The sequence below is a fragment of the Protopterus annectens genome, chromosome 7.part0 (assembly GCF_019279795.1).
Source record: "Protopterus annectens isolate FY-2018-M chromosome 7.part0, PAN1.0, whole genome shotgun sequence".
Taxonomy (NCBI): domain Eukaryota; kingdom Metazoa; phylum Chordata; order Ceratodontiformes; family Protopteridae; genus Protopterus; species Protopterus annectens.
In genome coordinates, this window is record NC_056739.1 from 1,522,252,332 (window position 1) to 1,522,275,014 (window position 22,683).

A 22,683-nucleotide genomic window follows, 5' to 3' on the forward strand; every position below is an offset into this window, starting at 1 on the left:
CAGTAGTGTCAAGTATTAGAACTTCATACTTATTATCACTCAGAAAATGCATCTTGATATCAAATCCAGTTCCGAGTTAAAAGTTTATCTTTGGCAACAAATCTTGAACAAATTATTTGAAAGCTATGGAAACACAAATATTATTGTAAACCCGTGCTACTGTAACATCTTAAAACAAATCTTGAACAAATGATTTGAAAGCTATGGAAACACAAATATTATTATAAACCCGTGCTACTGTAACATCTTAAAACGTACTATCTGCACACTAAAGTATTTGCTACCGTAATAATACAATAAAATCAATTAAAAACAGCTTAAGCTACTTGAAATCCTTACTCCAGTCCACGTAAAAACACATTCCAACGTTCTAATTATGAATCATTCAGTTTAAGACCTGTTTTCCTTTTAAAGAGGTCGTGTTATTACGGAGCTTCTCCTTCGTACACGTCATGTCGTAGGGGCGTGTTTTACACCCCGGTAGTACAAAACGTGATCAGGTGAAGTTAATCGAGGATGGAAAAAAACTTGTAGATATCTGTAATAAGAAAAGTATAAAGGAAGACAGGTCAGTTCAAAACTATTTTTCCCATATTCAAACTCCCACGTGGTGTGAGTATTGTTATTTGATCAATATAACTGTACACCATAATAACCAAATGTGGACGGTACCATCTTTTGACGTAAGATACTTTTAATACAAATAAATAGAAACAAAGTTAACAGATCTGAAAAATTAATAGTAGCAAAGGGGAACACAAAATGCAAGCGTAATAAACGTGCTTAGGACGTTGCTGTTGAACAAATTATGCAGATTTTAATTACTTAGACTTCATTTTTATTTTCATTTGATTATGATAAGATTTCTAACTGCAGGATAAGATTGTTTTGAGTGTGCTTATTTCGTTACAGTTCCTGTGTAGCTTAAAAAAGAAAGGTGTACCTGGGTTTATACTGTTGCAGTTCTGTCATTTTGGGTTAAGCTTTAAGAAACGAAGAGCACTGAACGTCCTGTAGGAAGGATTTTGTGCTGCTATGCTCTGTGCAGTAAGGAGAATTTGTCATTTGCGTAATGTGTGAATGTATGAGTGTGTGTGTCATACCTCTCAACTGTACACATTTTCGCAAACTGTCAAGATTTTTGCCTCATATTTTTGGTCCGTTTTTTCATAAATTTGTAGTTTTCTGGCAAATTAGTGACAAATCATTGAAGCTTGAAGTTAAAAATTCATGCTAATGCAAATTATTCTATCAACTCTCTAAGTTTGTAAGAGCAATATTTAAAAATTGTCCCTAATTTTGAGTATATTTGTCCCACTGTTATTTATGGCTTTATCCAGATTTCTTGCTGTAAGAGGTTGAGAGGGTGTGTGTGTGTGTGTGTGTCTGTCTGTATATGTGTATATATATATATATATATATATATATATATATATACACACATACACGTATACATATACATATATAGATAAATCAGTGTGAGTGTGGATCCATCCTTCCACAACCCCATTTCCCATTTTGCTATGGTTGGGGATGTCACTTCAAAAGTGACAGCTGTGTAGAGCCAAAGTTCACACTGCCAGGTGTCGAGCCCTGCTGCAGTTGTTTTTCTACAACACAAACATATATACACATTCACACCTATGGCCAATTTAGTGTCTAATCCACCTCCTGTATGTCTTTGGAGTATGGGAGGAAAGAGAAGTACCTGGAGAAAACCCATATGAACACTTGAAGGGCAAGCAGACTCCATACAGAAGGAGCCCCAGACAAGAATCAAACTGGGGAACCTGTTGCTGTGAGGTTTTTATATATATATATATGTGTGTGTGTGTATATATATATATATATATATATATATATATATATATATATATATTAAAACCACTACTAATTCCCGAAAACCCAAACTACCGACGCCCAAAATCCTGAGACCAAATACCTGAAACACTAAAATACTGACATATCAAAACCGCAAAATTCAGACTGCCGAAACCTACACTCAACATACACCACACACTGTCCCCCAGAACACAAACCTAAACTACAGACAAGAAGAGGGCCAAGCCTCCTGCACCCCCCACACGCTCCCCTACTTAAATATTCTAACTCCAAGGTTGCACTACATGCACAAACACATAAAACACCACCACACACCTATATTCTCCTCGCACACACACATCACGGTCACAACACACACTTGCACACTAAACCCTAACGAACACATTTATAGTTACCTAACATTCCACCATATCGCAAAACCAGAAGTGTGAATGTCAAACTCTCGATGATCGGGATTTTGAAATTTGCTCTTTTGGTCTTTCTGTAATTAGGAGTTTTGGCTATATAGTCTCGAAAGTTTGAAATGCGGTATTTCAAACTTTCGAGATTATGTAGTGATCCCATATATATATATATATATATATATATATATATATATATATATATATATATATATATGTATATGTGTGTGTGTGTATATATATGCAGTGGGTCTTTATTCTTGATGTGCAGACATGGCTAATGCCCTTTGTTTTCCCTGAGGGTATTTTCCATCTTTTAGCAGGCTAATAACAACGTGCCTGGTCTACGATGATACTTTTCAAGACATGTCCTTTGTGGTCTCTGTAGCTCAATGATGAGGGGCTTGAAAAAAGTTAGAGGGTAGTAATGTTTTTGAAGCTTTTCCAGTACAGAACTGTAGAAAATATGGTTTTGTAAGAGGAATGCACCTGTAAAAATAGCAATATTATGGTTTTAAGTGACAGTTAAATAATGTGTTTCTTGCATATATTAATAGTGGCAACATTCTGAGGGTGAGCATTTTTTAAACACTAGCTGGATGGTGAGGGCAGGAAAATAAAAAAAGTACATTTCTGACTACACCCCCGACTAGCTTGTATTTTTATTTATCTATGTACTTTCTATGTAGTAACTGGGTTGGTGTACTGTTCCAGAGACCCTTTTCAGCTGCTGCCTGAGCACAGTGGAAATAAACAGTGCAGTGAATGCAAAATTAATTTATACACTTCGAAAATGATAGATTGTTAGGTTTACATATTTGCAAAATTTAGAAAGTTCATATACAGTTATCAGTTTACATGGTTTGCAATACAGTTTGGCTACATGAAATTGCTTTTTAAAGGTTTAAAACTCAATTTCCTTAAAAATGAAAAAGGGAGATATTACAGAGATAGACATAGAGGCTAAGAGAGGAATACAGGTGAATGAAGAGTTAAATGACATTTTTAGAATGTTAAGCCTTTTAAAGAGTTTGTTATCCCTAAAGCATTTACAAGCAACTTTCTTGAAGAAATGCGTAGAAAGGGACTTCTTAAGCTTTATATAAATACCTCAATGCCTTGTTGCAGCCGGTTCGTTGTTCCAGAGAACTGGTCCTTTTTGTGAGAAGGCTCTTTCACCAATGACTGTTTTAAATGAAGGATTGTCAAATAATATTAAGTTCTCCTGTGGAATTCCTAGAGTTGTTCTCTGATTTGGAGATTTCTTTTCAGAGGGGAGCAGAAGTCATAGTTTAGAATTGTATGTAGTAAGATGCATTCATAATTAGTGGAATTTTCAGTAATGGGTAGCCAGTTTAGGTAATTTTAGAAGGTTGCAATGGTGTATGGGGCATATCTGACACTTTTAGTCTTTTGACTATTATAAGCAGATTGCAAAGAGAATACTGAAGGACAGAATCCTGGTTTAAGGTCAGGAACATTCTTGGAATGAAGATTCGTGGTCAGTGCTTTGTGGGCAGTAAGAGATAGTAGATGCAATATCCTGTAGAAGAGTTTTAGTTGTGAGAGGATAGCATTAATTATAGCATCAGTGTGGGTGGAAAACTTAATATAAAGTCAAGGGTTAGGCCCAAGTGTTTGTACTTGGTTACAAAAGGAATATGTTTGTTATTGTCTAGGATAAGAGCAGGCAGTCAAGGGGCTCCGTGAGGGCAGAAAGAAGTATAACCTTTTTTTTTTTTGTGGTTAATTTGGAATTCACTTTGCTCAGACCATTGACAAAGATCAGAGAAGGATAGCTGGAGTAGAGATTGTAGGACTGTGGGACAGCTGTTTTTCTGGATAATAAAAGATCTTCTGTATAGAGGGTAAGGTTAAGTTCAGGTAAGTCATCAATAATATCATGTTCCAAGTTGAATTGAATTGTAATTTTTCAAGTAGAATTTTGAACAGTTTCAAAGGCACAGATTTTATCTGTGAAAGTATGGACTGTAAGGAGACTGTTGTTTAGGTTGCTATAGATGGTGTCTGATGCTGAGAGTATAGTGGTGGTTTTGCTAAAACCATTTCTGAAGTTATTCTTCTTTTAGATAGAAGGCATAATTATTAAAATGTTTAAACGGATGTTTATAAAGAACTTTTTCAAAATTTTTTGCAAAAGGGGAAATAGTAGAGATACGTCAATGGTCTTTATGTGTTTGAGGCTGGAATACCTTAGGAAAAGGTATAATGATGGCATGTTTCAGGGCTGGTGAAGCAATTCCTGTAGTGAGAGGTTATAAATCTAAGAGGTTTGCCTATTTTGTCTGCTGCCTTTGTAAGGAAGCTAGGGTGGAGGGCAGTGAAAGGGAGGCGGATGGAGGGTTTCAAGTTCTTTGATAAAGTTTAGGTTTCCTTTTCAAAAACATCTCAGATGTGGAAGGTGGTTGGATATGCTACAAGAATGTGCATTTCAGGTGGAGGTTTACTTTGAATAGTTTATTGGTTAGAGCTAGGATTAAGATGTGTTTTAGTAGTGATTTAATTGGAAGAGCTGATATGGTTTGTATAATCCTCTGATGAAATAATGCTGTAGTTATTAAGGATATTTTTGCTCAGAAAAGTGAAATTGGAAGACTGTCTTGTTGGGTGTTTTATTTTTATCTTTTTTTGATTATTAGTACCAGACATGTTTATTTCTACCTTAAATGGACTTGGCTGAGTTTATAGATATTCTTGGCTGTTTTACTAAGGATATGTATATTTTATGTAGGAGGATATTACCTGGATTTTCTTTCCAGATAAACCAGGCTTTATCCTCTTCTGTCATGAGAGTTTTGATTTCAGTGGTAAGCCAGGGACATTTCTGACCTCATAACCTTCTATGTACACAAGGGAAAACAGAGCTCTGGATAGCAGAAAGAGTACTGATGAAATATAACAAGATGCTTTCATGGTCATCAATGTGGTAAAGGAGGGACCAATAGATAAAATTCAGATGAAAATTAAGCATAGCCAGTTTATATTAATGGCTGGTCAGCCCTTCCCTTACTTTATGTGGGAAGTAGGTTTTTATATCTCTGAAGGACAAATAAGAAGAACAGCCTGAAGGATAGCAGTGGCCAGTGGGCACTTATGAAATTTGGCAGAATTTTAGTGTTAATGCATTGTTGGGCCAAGTTGATAAAATTAAGATTGAGTAAAGTGCTTTCCTGCTTTCAGGTTGGGTCTGGTTGGCTGCTTTATACATTGTTCTAAGTTGAAATTTTGTAGCATGTTGTTTATCTGTTTTTCTTTATGGCCATTAGTATCCAAGTTGACTCCCTTCAGAATAACTGTATTCCTTTTAGGACTTTGTGTGAACGTTTGCAAGATTGTGTCTCAAATAGTTGCAATTGAGGAAGGTTGGGGGGTAATCAGAGGCAATACTAAGGTGAGTGTGGTTCCTTAGCTGTAAGTGTGCTAGCACCCAGTTGGGGTCTTTATCATGTACCTGGTTAGCTTTTGACGAGTCAGTGATGAAATGTTGATTCATGGTCCAATATTTGTGTGATTTTTTTTTGCATTGTTTGATGTATTCTGCAGTCAAAGGAGATGCAGCCAGAAGTTCGTAGCAAAGTCCCAGGGATGATAGGAGGTACTGCCAGCCATGCCATGGAGAAGCAGGGCAGTGGATATGAGACTTGTGCCAGCACAGCTAGCTGGAATTTTATAAATAATGTGTCATTTGTATATCGGGCTGATTTGTACAGATGTTTGTGCTGAAAATGTAATTTGTGAGCTTTTCTTGTTTTAATTGTAATTTTATTTCTGAAATATTCCAAAAGTCACAGATAAAATCACACAAGCGCTTTCGCTCAGGCAATCCTGAGCTTTGTCAAGTGAAAACAAGTTGCAGTGTGCAATAACCTCCATTAAATAGCCTGGCAATTATACAATTAATTAATAAAATCTAATACTAAAGTGCTCTGGTAATTTAAAGTTGTGTATTAAAAGATGTCCGTGTCCCGAAAGGGCTACGCTTCTTTAAATTTCCAAACAATGTCCAGTATGGTACTGATTATTATTTTAATTTGTGTGAGATTTTTGATAAAGCTGGATTAGAAATGTTGCATGTAATGGTAGGGGAATATGAATTGAAAGCACAAACATTAATGAATGAATTAGACACTTTAAACAATGAGTTAACATCTAGTACTGATTTTAGTGCTTTTAAACCAAACTATGACAAGGTTTTTGACAATGTTGATGTTTTTTGTGATAAGATTCTTAACAGAAAATTAAGGAAATTAGAACGTGATCTCATCGAATATAGGGATGGCCTTGCCTACCCTAGCCCCAATGGTTACAATAAAACTTCTTCCAAAAACAACACCACAAACCCAGATAGGGCTAGTGATACATATGACAGACAAGAGGAACCCCCTAGAAGAAGTGAAAGGCTAGCAGAGAAGAATAGAAAGGGCACCAATAACCAGGATTTTCAACAGAACCCCGGCCAGACCGGGGTTTGGGGACAGAGACAAAGGCAGGCACCGAGGTCTTGGAATTTTGTTCACTAACAAACCACCATACATCAACTACCCCAACATCCCTGAATGATCCTATAACTGACCAAGCCCCAAATCTGGGTTTACACATTCAAAATTCTACCAATATTGAGGGTAACTGTATTATTTCAAGGAGAAACAACTTTGTCATATACAATTATACTGACATGAACCTTCCTAAAAATGCTTTTGATGTTTTCACCCGAGGGCTACATTTTGTCCCAACTAAACCCATGAATTTAACACAAGCTTTGATAGATCTAAAAATGTTTACCAGAGCTCTAAACTTAAACCTGATTTTCAAGGGTCAAACACTTAATGCAACAGGCCCAACGCGTACAAGCCTCTTTAACCCCCCACTACACCCAATAATCCTCTTTTTTGAAAAATTAGTGGAAAACGACTTCAGGAAAGTATACAATAACCAAGAAATTCTACTTCATCCAAATTTTTCTGAACAAGAAATGAACTTTATAAAACACTTGCACGAAGAAAAAATCAGGGTCATGAAACCTGATAAAGGAGGGGGAATTGTCCTTATGTTCTCAGAGGATTACGAAGCCCACATGCACACCATGTTGCAGAATGATGAACAATATGAGACGGTTTCACGAAACGAGATCAACATCGCCTTCGCTGGGATTAATTACTATCTTAGTGACCTCCTATTACAACAGGCCATCAACGAAAAGGTCTACAACTACTTACACGTGGAAAAACCCAGAATACCAGTCATCTTTGGGATACCTAAAACCCACAAAGGAATTAATCCACTACAATTCAGGCCGATTGTATCAGGAGCAGGTGGAGTGACTGAGCCCTTGGGAAAATTTATTGATTACATGACTAAAGAATACACGTCTTTATTGTCCCATGTCTGCAAGGATTCCTGGCACTTCCTTCGGGACATTCCCACCTCTTGCTACTCACCAGACATCTTAATGGTCACAGTGGACATCAAAGATCTTTTTTCTAGCATCCCTCACCAAGAAGGTTTGGAATGGTTTGCCCAATTTCTAGGCCAGAAGACAACCCTTAGTAACAAAATGTCCAACTTGCTTACCGAAATGATGGAGATGGTTTTGTCCAACAACTTCATCTTTTTTAATGGTGAATTGTACCGGCAACGCAAGGGGGTTGCCATGGGGGCATCTTGTGCATCCTTCTACGCAAATGTAGTATTGCACATGTGGGAGCACACATTTGTTTTAATACCCCCATGGAAGGATCACATTCTTTTTTACAGACGTTATTTGGATGACATCTGTATTTTATGGTCTGGCTCTGAAGAGAACCTATCTGAATTCCTCACACACATCAATTCAGCAACGAATTTCTTACAATTCACACACACAGTGGATCAGCACGAACTTCATTATCTGGACATTACTCTCTACAAGGACTACAATCAGAAAACCTTTCATTCCAAACTACACCGCAAGGCAACATTTTCTAACTCCTTGCTACACTTCGAAAGTGCTCACCCACCATATGGGGATCATTAAGGGACAGCTCATCAAAGCAAGTAGAATATGCAGTACGCAGAAAGATTTTGAATCTGAGGTGGAATTTTTGAAAAACCTTTTCTTGGAGAGAGGTTACCCTTTGGAACTGTTTTTAACTTTAGTAGCAGAGGTAAAATCTGCACGACATTCCCTCTATAAACCAATACTAGGGGGGGGGGGGGATTTGTACCAGTGACCAACAACACACAAAACAAGGATGCTGTTCACACTAACAGTTTTGCACACACATATTCATCAAATTCCTATGAATTGGAAGAAACAATTTTACATCATTGGCCGGTTTTAACCCTCTTTGAAGAACTAAAGGACTACATACCACCTAAACCTAGTTTCGTTCGTAAAAGAGGTGCTAATTTAAAGGAATTATTTGAAAGAAATCAAGGAAACAGGATGAAGGTAAAACAACCAAGGCTGGGCACATTCAAATGTGGCGCCTGTGCCCAGTGTCATGCCATATCCAAAGAGACAGCACCATACCTCCCGTCTAGAAACTACAAGATACACCCTACTGGATTTTACACCTGTGCCACCAGAGGGGTTGTATACTTGGGGATGTGCACCAACTGTCAAAGTTTCTACGTGGGCAAAACTGAGAGGGAATTAAGAAAACGTATCTACGAGCATCTTTATGACATGACCAAGAAGAAGGAAACCAACGCCTTCTACAAACACTCACTCTCCTGCCCAGAACCCAAAATTCAGTTCCTAGTCCTGGAACAAGTTGAGCCAGATGCAAGAGGTGGTGACTGGGAATCCACCTTGGGCTACCGTGAACTATTATGGCAGTTGAGACTGAATGCAGGGAAGCCACCAGGTCTGAATGGGATGATCAGTATTAAACCGGTCCTCAAGCTCAGGAGGGCTAGGTTGTAACTCTCATACTTGACCCCCTTTCATATCACAACATCTCCACACAGCACATTAAATTATTGAATACTCAAGGCTACATGACTCCAACCAATAAATCAAATTCAACATGAAATTTTACATAGATGGGCATTAAAAATATCTCACGCATATTTAACTGCATGTTTTACCAGTGTAAAATAAATATTTTTTATTAATCTACTAATAATCTAAACACATTTTTAAATATTTTTTAACAATCTTCAACCCCAATGAGACTTCAGACTTCTATTCTCTGAAACCTACGAAACTGGCATTTTAAAATGTTTTTTAAGGTTATTCCATTTTTTATAAGTGCATATGTCATTGCAAACATTTCATTTTCAAGTTGATGTAATGATTAACATCTTTTAATACACAACTTTAAATTACCAGAGCACTTTAGTATTAGATTTTATTAATTAATTGTATAATTGCCAGGCTATTTAATGGAGGTTATTGCACACTGCAACTTGTTTTCACTTGACAAAGCTCAGGATTGCCTGAGCGAAAGCGCTTGTGTGATTTTATCTGTGACTTTTGGAATATTTCAGAAATAAAATTACAGCTTTGTGGACTTTAGCAGAGCTCCGGTTCCTTTCTTCAAGGTCGTGGATTAATTTTTTGCTTGTCTTTGGTTTTTTGTGCACTACTTCATTTTGTTTTAATTGTGTTGAATGTATCAACAGTGCACCCTGTTGAAACGAAGAGGAATGTACATGTATTATGGTTTCTGAATTAAATGCATGTGTTTAAATAGAGGACACTGGCGCAGCAAGGATTAACCAGCTGGCTTATTTTAAGGAAAATAAATTAAATGTAAATGAGCCGTTAAATCATTGAACGGTACCCCACAGTGCTGAGTAGAACCAGAGATGGTAGGTCTTGGAGCAGACATTATCTGTTAGCTTTTGCAAAGAAGAGAGAAGTGTTGTAAATGTTTCTGGCTCTTGGGCATTGCCATAAAAGCTCTAAATGTGTGTTGTAGCAGTCTGCTAAAGTCCTGTTTCAAATTTCAAAAGGAAATGTTGTGGGAACCTAGAGTCAGGTGACCAGATGAGATTATTCTGCAAGTCATCTTGGATATTATATTTTACAGGAAGTAATCTCAGAGAATATAGAGTATTCTGTTTGGGAGTCTGACTAGAAGGACTGCTCATATATTTCATCTTGCCTTGCCCAAGTAAGTTATTAGGGAACAGTAAAATTCTCTTAGATTCAGTCAGGAATATAGTGACGCTTAGTTTAGATATTGTTTTTTCTTTATTTGTCTGAGTTTGTTATTCAGTGTTTTTAATGTTTCCTGTGATTTGAACTCTGGTTTACTGTGAATATATATTCAGTATTTTCATGTACTTTTATTATTACATATATTTAATACTTTTATTGTTGCTGGTTCTTGTAGAGAGTATCTAACCTTTGACAGTACTTCTATTTGGTGTCACTGTGTGGGCCACTCTAGAGGGCCTAGCCATCTTGGTGAACTGCTACCATTTGTATTAATATTAATATTGCACAGTATAATTGGACATCCTTTGTTAAGGCCATTGAGTAGCTGATTGTGAAGTATCTGGTGGCAGTGATAACTCCCTTATACTATGGCAGAAGGGGGCACAGCAGGTACATCTGTGCCAGCCTTTCCCAGGTGTGTGTGTCTGTGTGTTTAAAGTCAGATCTCTCAGTGTGTTTATGTGTGAGCTACTTGGTGCATGGACATGAAGCACTTGGTTTACAGAGAGGTTGCTGGAGGATTAGGCTTGGACACTTGGCTGAGGACCTAATCCTACAGCTGTACCAGTTGGGAGTCTTATTGGGGATCTAGAGAGAGACAGACATGGACACATCCAGACCCTGGGCTGAGTCTGTTCCCTTAAGGGAAATTGTACTTGATGCAGAGAGGTCTGCATCTGGAAACACTGAGTGTATCCATTAGGTTCCCAAGTTCATGTCCCTCTCCAGTGTTAGCGGTGAGGATTCAGGCGACTTGATTACTGACCCAGTGTGGAGATGACACATATTGATGCCCATCACATATTGGTAGGAGTGGCGGGCGTCACAGTCCCTTCAGGAATTTCCACACATACCTTGTGTGTACATGCCCACAAAGTAAACCATGGATGGCCATCAAAGTTTTTGGCATAGAAGATCATACTAACCATGGGTGTGTCGAGCTGTAGAGTGTCTGATGTAAAATAAGATGTGGAGTCTTCCTGTATCTGTAGAGTGTCGGATGTGAAATAGGATGCGGTCTCTTCCTGTAGCTGTAGAGAGTGTTGGATGTGAAATAGGATGTGGTGTCTTCCTGTAGCTGTAGAGAGTGTCAGATATGAAATAGGGTGGGTGTTTTCCTGTAGCTGTAGAGAGTGCTGGATGTGAAATAGGATGTGCTGTCTTCCTGTAGCTGTAGAGAGTGGCGGATGAGAAATAGGATGTGCTGTCTTCCTGTAGCTGTAGAGAGTGGCGGATGTGCTGTCTTCCTGTAGCTAAGAGTGGCTGATGTGAAATAGGATGGTGGTGTCTTCCTTCCCATCGAAGAACATAAATTAGTAAGAAGGTTATGTAATTGCTGCAGGCTGCAGTTGTCTTAGCCTAACATTTCCATTTGGTTGTTGCTATTCATTTTTGTTTTTTTTTTATCTTACTGAGTTTATTGGCTGACTCCTTCATTATTTCCACTCTTTTACATGTTTAAGGGATATGAGCTGCCTCATAGTACTGCAGGCCGGAGTACAGGAAAAAATGTGTTCTTCATTTACTCAAAATTTGTGGTCAGAATGGGAGCTGAGCTTTGCAATACTTACTGAAATAAGAGTGCGGACACAAATCAGTTGTGTAGTGTACACAGAAGAGGAGGAGAGTATGTGGTGCATTTTGTTTTAGTGCATTTTGTGCCTTGCATACAAATAAACTATCAAAGTAGCTCCTTGTAGACACAAAATGCTAAGACTGTAATCCAGATGAGAAGTCATGATGTCAGTTGTTTATTACAGTTCTGGAAGATAAATTGCTAATCATGCTTCCAGTGGAATGACTGAGAAGATGCTGACATCAATATCTTTCTTATACCCATTTTATAGAGTCCATGATAACATTTACAATTGAAGTATATGGTCCTAAACAACATTCCATCTGCCCTGTAAACATCAATATTTTATTTAACAGGACTAACTAGAACTGACCATCCAGTCACATTCACTGGACTGATTGAAGAACTTAGAAACTGAATGAAGGAGATTGAGATAGATTTGGGTGAGAAGGGATAGCAGGCATGCAGAAGACATTATTCACTTAACGTTAAGATTCAGTGGAGAAGGCCTTGCATGCTACATATCTCTTTTCAGATCACATCCACACATTATCATTGCAGTGGTTTCAAGTGTTTTAAAAAGGAATTGAACTGTTTATATGAGTGACAGTACATGTGATAGATGATGGCACATTTCTCAGAGTTGGAACCATATAACAATCCCACACCAGTAAAACAGTGGCCTGAAGATATATACTGGGCACACAGAAAAAATTTCCGTGGTTACTACTTGCTCAGTTTGTGCAAGGATTATGCTAAAATAACTATAGACAAGGATAATTTAGAAGTATTTTATGTTTTTTATTAATGCACATCTCATTCCCATTTCATAATTTTCAAATGCTGTTTATTCATACAATAATGTGTTGAAAAACAGTGTGAAACTGGCATATGTTGATCACTGATATACTGTTTAGATTCTGGTGTTGTAATAAGCTTTTCATGTATTAAGCACATCTTATTTGAATTATACCACGATGTAAGTTATTTATTTATGTATCTGCAATAGTCTTGCTAAGTAGTATATCCACGTTGGTTGTAATATTTTGCTTAATAATTTTACAGAAATGACCATTATATTACTACTTTACTCTCCTCAGTAGTGCAAGACACTTAGAGAGATGTCCTGTATTATTACCCCCTACCACATATTTGTCCTACACCCTACAACTGATACTGCAGAAACTACAACAGTGATTGTCCTTCACAGCTGACTAGGAAAGTGGAAATGGTTCTGGATCTTGTTGACCACTTAGGCTGTGGGCCCCACTTGACAGCATGGCTTATTTTGACCATGGCTGTAGTCACTGTCACTGCTCCTTACACATTTCTTAAATTCTTGAAAATCTTGGTTCAGAGAAGTCTTTTGTCCCCAAAATGGCAACAGAACAGGTCTTTGCTGAGTTATTGCTTAATATGAATTGGTATTAAGATGTACAGACTTGAGGACTTTAGAAGTGATTTGTTAAGGCACAGAATAGCCACTGTAAATCAGTCATGCATTTATATATACACGGTATATGTTCTTATGCTGGGAAGGTTTTATAAAAATTCTGTTTAGGATTCTAACACCACATAGCGAACAAAGTTTTTGTTTTTATTTTTCCTATTATTATTTTTTATTTTTGTGTTTCTGGACTCCTTCATTGAACCTGGGCATTAATGTTTATCATTCTTGCACCCTTTCATTGCACCATATATTTCCTTCTGGGGTCGTGACTTATGGCATCATTATACCATGGGTATCTCATCCTGAGTGCACTAATAATATCTAAGGTACCAGCTGCAGTGATAATCAGAGATGTGCTTACACTGTATATGTCTGCCTTTTTCCCCAGAGTTCTTTCCTGTGAACACATTTTTGTCCTATAACAGTGTACTGTCCTGCAATGCATGTGTGGTACCAGAAAATCTTCACAAAAAACAAACAAACAAGCAAACAACAGGTTTTATTGATTCTAGAGTTGCACTGTGCTAAAGCCACACAAAATGTAAGAGATTTTGCTTTTTACTGAGTGTGTAAAAATACAGTTTAGAAGAATATTTACCAATTTTACTTGGCCCAGGTCAAATTATATGTGGAACAAGTAAACTGTTTGGGATTGGAAGTAATAGTTAGGCATGGGGTTCAGATGCTAACCAGATACAAGTGTAGGACCTTAAGAAGGATTTGCACACTTTCTAAATTGTGTCAGTAATGGCATATTTTGCAACGACTGTCTAATATTTTAAAAACGTGCTTCCGTCGCAAAAAGTGCTTTACCTTTAGCTTTACATATCTTAATGTGGTAAACTACATTAGTTAGCGAAAGCAACTTTAGTGTACCTGATCATTTATTTGGCTATAATCTTCTAATGTTCTTAAAAATAATTATACATGTATTTGGAGAGTAACCTGTTTTACAGGTGTATAGTATTTAACTGTACCCTATGACATAGGCTAGGTGTTTGGTTTAATACGGGGATGATCCCTGTTTGTATTTATGACATTTTTCTGGCCTGACAAAACTAGTCATTTCTTTGAAAATAAAGAACAATACAGTTCTGCACTCAGAATAAATATTTCCATCTTTGAAAATAAAGAACAGTACAGTTCTGCACTCAGATTAAATATTTCCATTTATCACAGAATGTAAGTGATAGCTTCCTCCAGGGATAAAAGATGCATAATCTGAGTCCTACTGTAATACATGGCTGTAGCCATGTTTTCTTCTGAGCATTTATTTCATGTAATTTTATTTAACATTTGTTTATTAATAGTGTCTGCATGAGACAGAACCCATTTTCAGCAGAGGCAAGGGGAGAAAAGCTCCATAGATGATGCATAAAAGAAAGTCATATGAGAAAAATTGCAAACGTATAAAAAAATTACAAGTATACAAGAAAACAGTTGCCTTGGGTAGCATTGAGTAAAATATGACATCTGTATACTTGATAACCAATACAGAAAAGTAGTAAGCAGAAGGTTACACATTAATATATTGAGCATGTAATTGATGAACTGTGAGTAAAATAATAATCCCAGGTTTGATAGTGGATGTATTGTGTAAAGAGATAGTGCAGATTGTTAAGTGGAGAGAGGTGAGATGTAGGAAGAATCTGAAGACAGGTGAAGTGGGCATTAGAGCAGGTATTGGGGAAGGTAGTTAAGCAGTGCAAATGGGTGTGAGGAAAGGAGCTGAGAAAGCAAGGTAGAGTAGTAGAGGGGGTGTGGAAAGGAGGAAAAGGTGTCAGCCAGTATGATTAGATGCATAAGGTGGACAATTTGGTAGTAAAATCGTGTAGTTGGGTATAGATAGACTGGTATATGGAGGAAGATTTATTCAGGACTAGTGCATGGGAAATGCCATTTATTATTGAGGAAGTTTCTGAATAGGTTTATAAATTGAGTTGGGTTATCAGTAGCCATGATGGGATGTAGTATAGTATTCCAAACTTTTGGGATATAGTTAAAAAGAGTTACTAGCGGTATTGTTGGATTTGGATACTTGTAGTAAGGATTTATGCATGGATTGGAGGACACAAGTTAGTGTGTGGTTGCAGCAGTTGGTGAAGAGAAGGAGTTTTCTTTTCTTGTTAGTGAACCAATCTGTGGGTTGTAAGCAGCTGAGTGTCGGTTAGCTAATGAGGTAGTTCTGTCCAGTTTAGTTGTAAGGCAGAGCAGTGGGGCGACCTGTGAGGGGGAGTTGGTAGCGAATTTAGGAAGTCTGTTGTAGCAAGTTTCTAATTTGGATAGATCTATCTTTTTTAGATTGGTGCAGATAGGGGAGATTTATAACAGGGTGGAGAGTAGGTGATTTCTGGTGATTTGCCTGTCTTGTGGTGCTAGTGAGGAAGGGCTTGAGTCTGTATAGAGAATCCAGTTTTGCCTGTGTCGTTTTAATAGTCTGGGATAGGTATATATCAAATTTCAGGTTACTGTCTATTAGTACACATAGTAATTTCATTTGGCCTACCTTTGGGATTATTGGAAGGGAGTATTTGGAATAGAGTTGCGAGGTCACATGTTTTACTGGGGTGAAAGAGCATGAGTTTAGTTATAGGTGGATTCAGGATTAGTTGTGCGTCAGATAACCAGTTTTCAACAGCTAGGAAGGACTGTTACATTTTAGCTTTGAGTTCTTTTAGGGTAGGTCCAGCACAGATAACAGTGGAGTCATCAGCATATTGGACAATAGAGGCTAGGGAAGTGGCTGTATGAAGTCTGTTGGTAAATATACTGAAAAGTAGAGGACCTAGTATTAATCCTTGGGGAGACCCCTATGGTAACTGGTAAGAGGGAAATGAGATCATATTGCCATTTGACAGCTTGTTGATGGTTAGTTAAGTAACTAAGAAGCCAAGAGATTGAAGAGTGGCTGAGTTTTAGGTGGGAGAGTTTAAGTAGTTTTTGATGGGAAACAGCATCAAATGCTGTGGATAGGTCCAGGAAGATAGAAGATACCACATTCCTATCATTTCTATTTTGATTGACAGTATTGGTAAAGCTGAGCAGGGCAGTTGTGGTTCTATGATATGGTCAGAAGCCGTGCTGTGTGCTAGAAAGATTATTGGACAGGAGGTAGTTGAAGAACTGCATATGAATGTATTTTTCTAAGATTTTAGATAGGGGTGATAAGATTGCTATGAGTCTATAGTTGTAGAATTCGATAGAGGTGCCACATTTGTGTAGAGGAATTATGTAAGATATTTTCCAGATTAGTGGAATGTGTTGTTCAGTTATAGTGTAGTTAATGGGAATGGATACTGGATAGGAGATGGCATCTCCTGCTAGTTTTAAGAAGTCAGATGGCAGGATATCAGCTGATAGGATTGTGGGCTTTTGTTTAGACAGTAGTTTTTTTTTTTATGGTGCAAGTTTGGACAGGTTTAAAAGAGAAAGAGTCAGATTAGTCTTTGGTTATAGTAGGGATAGTCGGAGGTGCATTGCAGTGAGTTTTGGTAATTGAGAGTATAGTGCTTGTAAAGAAAGAGTTGAATTATGCAGCTATGCTGTCATTGTTAGTGTTTGATGGGGTTAGGAGGTGAGGATTGGCCTGGTTGATGGAGCTTACTTAAGGCATGCCATAATATTTTAGGATTGTTGTAGTGCTTCTTCTGTATGGTTGCATAGTATGTTTTTTTGTTTAGTTTGGCTTGAGTTTTGGCTTTATTTCAAAGATGTTTACAGTGGTATAGGTTACCTTGATTTTTGTTGGTATGCTACAGTATCCAGGCTTTGCCTCTTAGTTTGATTAATTTTTTTGTATCTTTAGATAGCTATGTAGTGAAGTTAGATTTTACTCTGGTAGTCCTACATGGGGCTAGGCTGTTTAATACATCAAGGAAGGTAGTGTTGAAGTAATCCACAACAGCATCTAGGGGTAACATTTTGAGTAGGGTCCAGTTACATTTTTGTAAGATGGAGTTAAAGATACGAGGATCTAAGTTTTTTTTTGTTGCAAATTTGTTGGTACAAAGTATTTCTATGGGGATGAAGATGGTGTCTAAGTATGTTGATAGATGATCACTAATGCCCTCTGAGAGACAACCTGATTGGTAGGCTAGGTCAAGTTTGTTAGAATCCAGTCTAGGACAGAATGCCTTTTGGTTGCCTTGTCTATTCTGGCTGTGGATTGTATGACCTGGGTGAAGTCGTGTAGGTTATCAGAGTCATAGGAGTACCAGTCAGTATTAAAGTCATCCATTATGATACTTTCCAGTGGGAAAGTTGCAGAAGCCCAGTATAAAAAGTCCTCAGTTTATGCTGGGAGTATTGCCAGGAGGAATACAATTACCTATTATGGTTAGAGATTTGTTACGGTTTATTTTCAAGTTTGGTGAGAAGTACTCCTATGTTATTGAAATCAGGCATGCTTAGTTGTATAAGGTTTACTTTTACATTTTTTATGTAGTGTGGCAATGCCACTTCTACACCACGCTTGTTTTTTCTATCACATCTATGAATATTATAATCTGGAGGAATAATTTCATTGTTGGTAATTTCAGGTTTCAACCAGGGTTCTGTTATAACTATAATGTCAGGGGAGTAAAGTGATGGATGTCGTGGAATTCATGTATTTTATTGACTATGTTCCTGACATTTATGTTAAGAAGCATGATGCAAGGATTGCAGATGACTGTCTTAAAACCCAGAGTTAATATGATATACTTACACACGATGGCCTGATGTTATTCATTATTGAAAACCTTACTTTTCTTGTGGTATTGTCATGTGCTGCTTTCAAATAAAACTCACATGGTTATCTGATTGACTTAGTTATTTTTAGCACTTTCCCGCATTCCCTAATTCAGCATTTACTGTTGGAGGTACCCCATTTCTTCCACAACTTTTCCTTTGTTTTATATAATGCATTTCATTGTAGACTGCGGTGGTGGTGCTGCGGTAGCGTTGTCGCCTCACAGTTAGACTTTGCCCGTTCGATTCTCAGAGCGTCTTCTGTGTGTCGACATGCGTGAATGGACGTTCCTTTGTTGAAGGTTGTGCGTTAGGCCCAGCAAGCCAGCACGTAAAAGTCTACTGTCAATCATTAGCGGACCAGAGTTCCGCTGTGGCGACCCCTAACCGGAAAAAGCCGAAAGACACAAACAATTTCATTGTAGGCTAAATGCACTTATGCTATTAAAGAGTTCTATTACCTTTACTAACCCAGGTGTTACTGCCCATATCTGAACCACTTTAATCCTCCTCCTGTACCTCTAATCTCCCCTTTCTATTCCACTTAGGTAACTGAACATTTTATTTGGTTTGTTACATCTTCTGTGTATTTGTTTGTCAGATTGTTTATGCTTACTCATAAATGTAAGCCATTGTTATTTGTATATTGTTTTGTTACATTATGATTTCTAGGCTGAGCCAGTAATTGATCATTGTTTGATCAGTTTTCTACCCTGGTAAACAAATAAAAATAATTTCAGATTTTCATGTTTTAAAAATTATGCTCCAGTTTACTAACTTTTTTTAAGAATAGTTGTGTTTATCCTGTGAGTATAAAGTAGCAAGATCTAACTGAAACAGATGACAAGTCTCTTTCACTGAAGAAGTATTCCTATGGTCCTTGTGGACAACATTTATACAATTCTTTTACCATAAGACTTTAAATATTACTGTAGTGTGTGGCAGGGGCGTCTTATGTGTGAAAAACAATGAAATTACGGTTTTGTTGCACTGCTTTGCCTAGATCACAAACTTTGTTCTGGTTTTTGACAAAATCATGTCACTGTAGCAATATTTGAAGTACAACACACACCAGCTTCACAAGCTTTAAATTGAAGCATATACAAATAAATAACATAATCTTATGAGTAAAAACAGGCCAGAAATCTTCTCGCCTCCAACACATTAATCCAGGTCAGTGAACCAGCTACATACATTGTGAGCTAGCCATGTGTACTATGGCCAGAAAGATGACCAATTTCATCCCACATTGTACTACCAACACAAAATGAGAGAAAAGAAACAAGAAGAAATGAGACTCAACATTCAGACACACGTAAATATAGACGAGAGAGAGAGGAAATGTCATTCTTAATATCTGTCTTGACAAGTTGTACTAGACAAGGATACTGCATGAAGTATGCACAAGTAATTATGGCCTCTCAAACATCAATGACGAGGTTTAAATTATTTATACAAATCTCTCAAATTGTAATTTTTCTGATAAAATAGGTTATGATAACCATCATCATCATCCATGTAATATATTCCATTCATTTTCTGAGTTAATCATACCTAAAGGCCAGGCTCAGGTTCAGGGTGTGTCACTGTAGTTTTCTGACACGTGCAAAATTCCGTTTTATTACTGCTTTTACAGATCAGGAGGCTGAAATTGGAGACTAACAATAAGCATAAGAGTTGTAAAACATTTAATCTTTGAGAGATTCTAGGCCACAGTGTTATCTGAAGATTGAAGGTCATGAGATTATATTGGTATCCTGTGAGTCTCAGGCTATTGCTTTCTCTCCTTGTGTTTTCCCTATTATTTTTTGTAACATGTAAGCAATAATGCCTGCAGGATGTGTGTCAATGTGTAATTAATGCCCACCCAGGAGTGTTATGAGGCTAGACGCCGCAGGTGGATTGGCTCTTCACCCCTGGAAGGACGACATTAATTGCAGATAAACACACAGCCTGGAGGGCATTATTGAGCTTGGATGAATGGGCAGTCTCTAAAATTGTTGTGTTTTACTTATTTATTTTTAAGTACTATATTTTTTTTTTTGTATATTTTTGATGTAAAATAGTTCCTCTGCCAAATGTTTCAAACTTTCTGTAGTGTATGTTATGGCGTTGGTGGAATCATTTTACATCAAACATATATATAAAAAATAATGTAGTACTTAAAAAAAGAAATAAGTAAAACACATCAGTTTTACAGATAGCCCGTCTTCCCTCTCTCTCATACACAGTCACTTCTGCTTTCATACACGATTCACTCACACATGATCAGTCTCAGTCTCTCTCGATCTGTCTTACACACACACATAGTCCTAGCGAGTGTAAAAGTAATGGCGGACGTGAGTTTTTTAGCAGTCCGAGCTCCACAGCAGCTTGGTATGCTGCAGTGAAGCAGCAGACTTGTTTTTCACCAGGCATTGCTTGTACATTAATACCCTGCTGGAGAACGTTTGTTCTCCTATCAGGGTGCTGATGTACAGTTTGCCCATTCTTTAAAATGCATTATTGTACATCATTTGTGTCTTTTGGCTTTTTCCCGGTTAGGGGTCATAACAGTATAAAAAAAAATCTTAAAAAAATGAAAATATGATGATATACTTATGTTTTAATAGTGGCATTTGTCATTTTTTCATATTTTCATTTCAAAATAATATTGGCATGTATGATAAGCAGAAATTGCAGATGGGGGGTCATCTGAAAAAAGTACAAATCTGCATGTTTCATGGTATAGTAGTAAAAAACACAAGTATATCCAGTACGGAATGGCAGCATATACTCACAAAGTTCACAAATAAGCCAACGATGTATGTAATAAAAAGTTTCTTCTTTATTCCAAACGTAAAAACATGAGAAATGAGCGCTTTCGCGTATCTACCATACGCTTCATTAGATTTCATTATTTGCTCAGAGAACTTAGTTTAAATAGCTTATGCATTATATTCAATTAATATAATTAACTCCAATTAATACCTTATTTTATTAAATATTGCAGGTCAAAGATTTTCCTCCTATCTGGATGTCATCAGATTCTGAAGAAAGATTCTTCAACACCCAATAAAATATCACAATATTAATCACATAATTTACAAAATTAAAAGTTAAAAATTGTACATATACCATGAAACTATTTGATTCAGTGAACACACACATATACTCAAAATAAATTGAATTTAATTAGACATTATGTACTTTTATAAAAATATATATATACTCTAACTGCTCTCGGGGTTAAACCACTTATCACTAGTACCTGGGAATGTGTCTGCTCCAAGTTTAAGCTGCCATAATAATTCATGCTTTTCTAACTGAATTTCCCATAAGAGTACCTATTTACAAATTTCTTAAAATTCAAGCAACAATCTGCGTGAGCGCTCTTCATGTCCTTTCTTGCTATGTTGTATCCATATTCCAAAACATTCTTTCTTTCTTAGGATGCATTCAGTTTTAACCTAAGTAAAACACTGAGCATGCTGTGCATTTTGCTAAACGGACAATACTTTTTGTGTTGCGGTTTGATTTGATTTTCATGGATCTGTAGTATTCAGTATTCACTTCAAAACCTCCTAACATAAACTTGCATTGATTACAAAAAAAAAAAATATATGTATATATATATATATATAAATATATATATATGTGTGTATATATATATATATATATATATATATATATATATGTATGTATGTATGTATATATATATATATATATATATATATATATATATATATATATATATATTATTCATTAAACCTACTTGACTCAAATACGTTCTTAAAATTTCTTGACCTCTCATATGTAAAACACTCTTTTTCACGTAGTTTCAAAACGTCTGGAAATTGTTTTAAAAATTCCAGTTTGTTGTAATTATCTCTTATACAAATCTGGTTAAAGGGCCATATTGTATAATCATGGCCCTAGTAAAATCATTGCTGCTGCTGTTCAACTTTACCGTGATAGTGTCATTTAACTTGATAAACTCCTTTCCATCTCTCATTTGTTACTTCATTATGAATTGGATCTAAAAATCAGGAAGGATAACCCCTTTACTTGAACATCCCAACAACCATGCCTAGTTTAAATAAAACAATTTTGGTAGTCTGTTACCATCCAGGCAAGCCTTTCGGACTGACCTTTGACCAAGTTCTTTTCTGGTGAATAGGGTGATGGTTTTGGAAATGTGAATAACTGGAAAAAGTATTTTTTTTTTGTAAATATTCTAAGTAAAGCATCATTTCCCAACATATTTTCCATTTAACACGTGCAAGTAATTTATCTGCCTATTATCATATTGGTATGTAAATTAAAAAAAATCTGTGGTAGTCCCAAATATCTCACAAAATTCACTAACATTTATTTAGAACTTGCCCATGAAACACACGTCATGTAAAAAAAAATGAAAGTATGCCTTCCAATATTTTGCATAGTTTGTATTAAAGGCATGATTATGTTCAGAAAATGACAAAAACCATACTGACAAAGATGGGTATATATGCAAACTCTTATCTCTATCTCAGAA

At 36.7% G+C, this 22,683-nt stretch overlaps 1 protein-coding gene across 2 annotated transcripts in view; it reads left to right on the plus strand.

Annotated features, from left to right (window-relative positions):
• Positions 1-462: 462 nt before the first annotated feature.
• Positions 463-22,683, plus strand: part of ATG7 (autophagy related 7) — a 2,350,184-nt gene continuing 2,327,963 nt past the window's right edge. The window contains exon 1 of one of the 2 annotated variants that reach the window (XM_044078060.1): positions 463-568. The gene's annotated coding sequence lies outside the window, so the exon portion shown is untranslated. Of the gene's footprint in view, positions 569-662; positions 684-22,683 lie in introns of those variants that run through there. The other variant, XM_044078061.1, reaches the window with a different exon arrangement.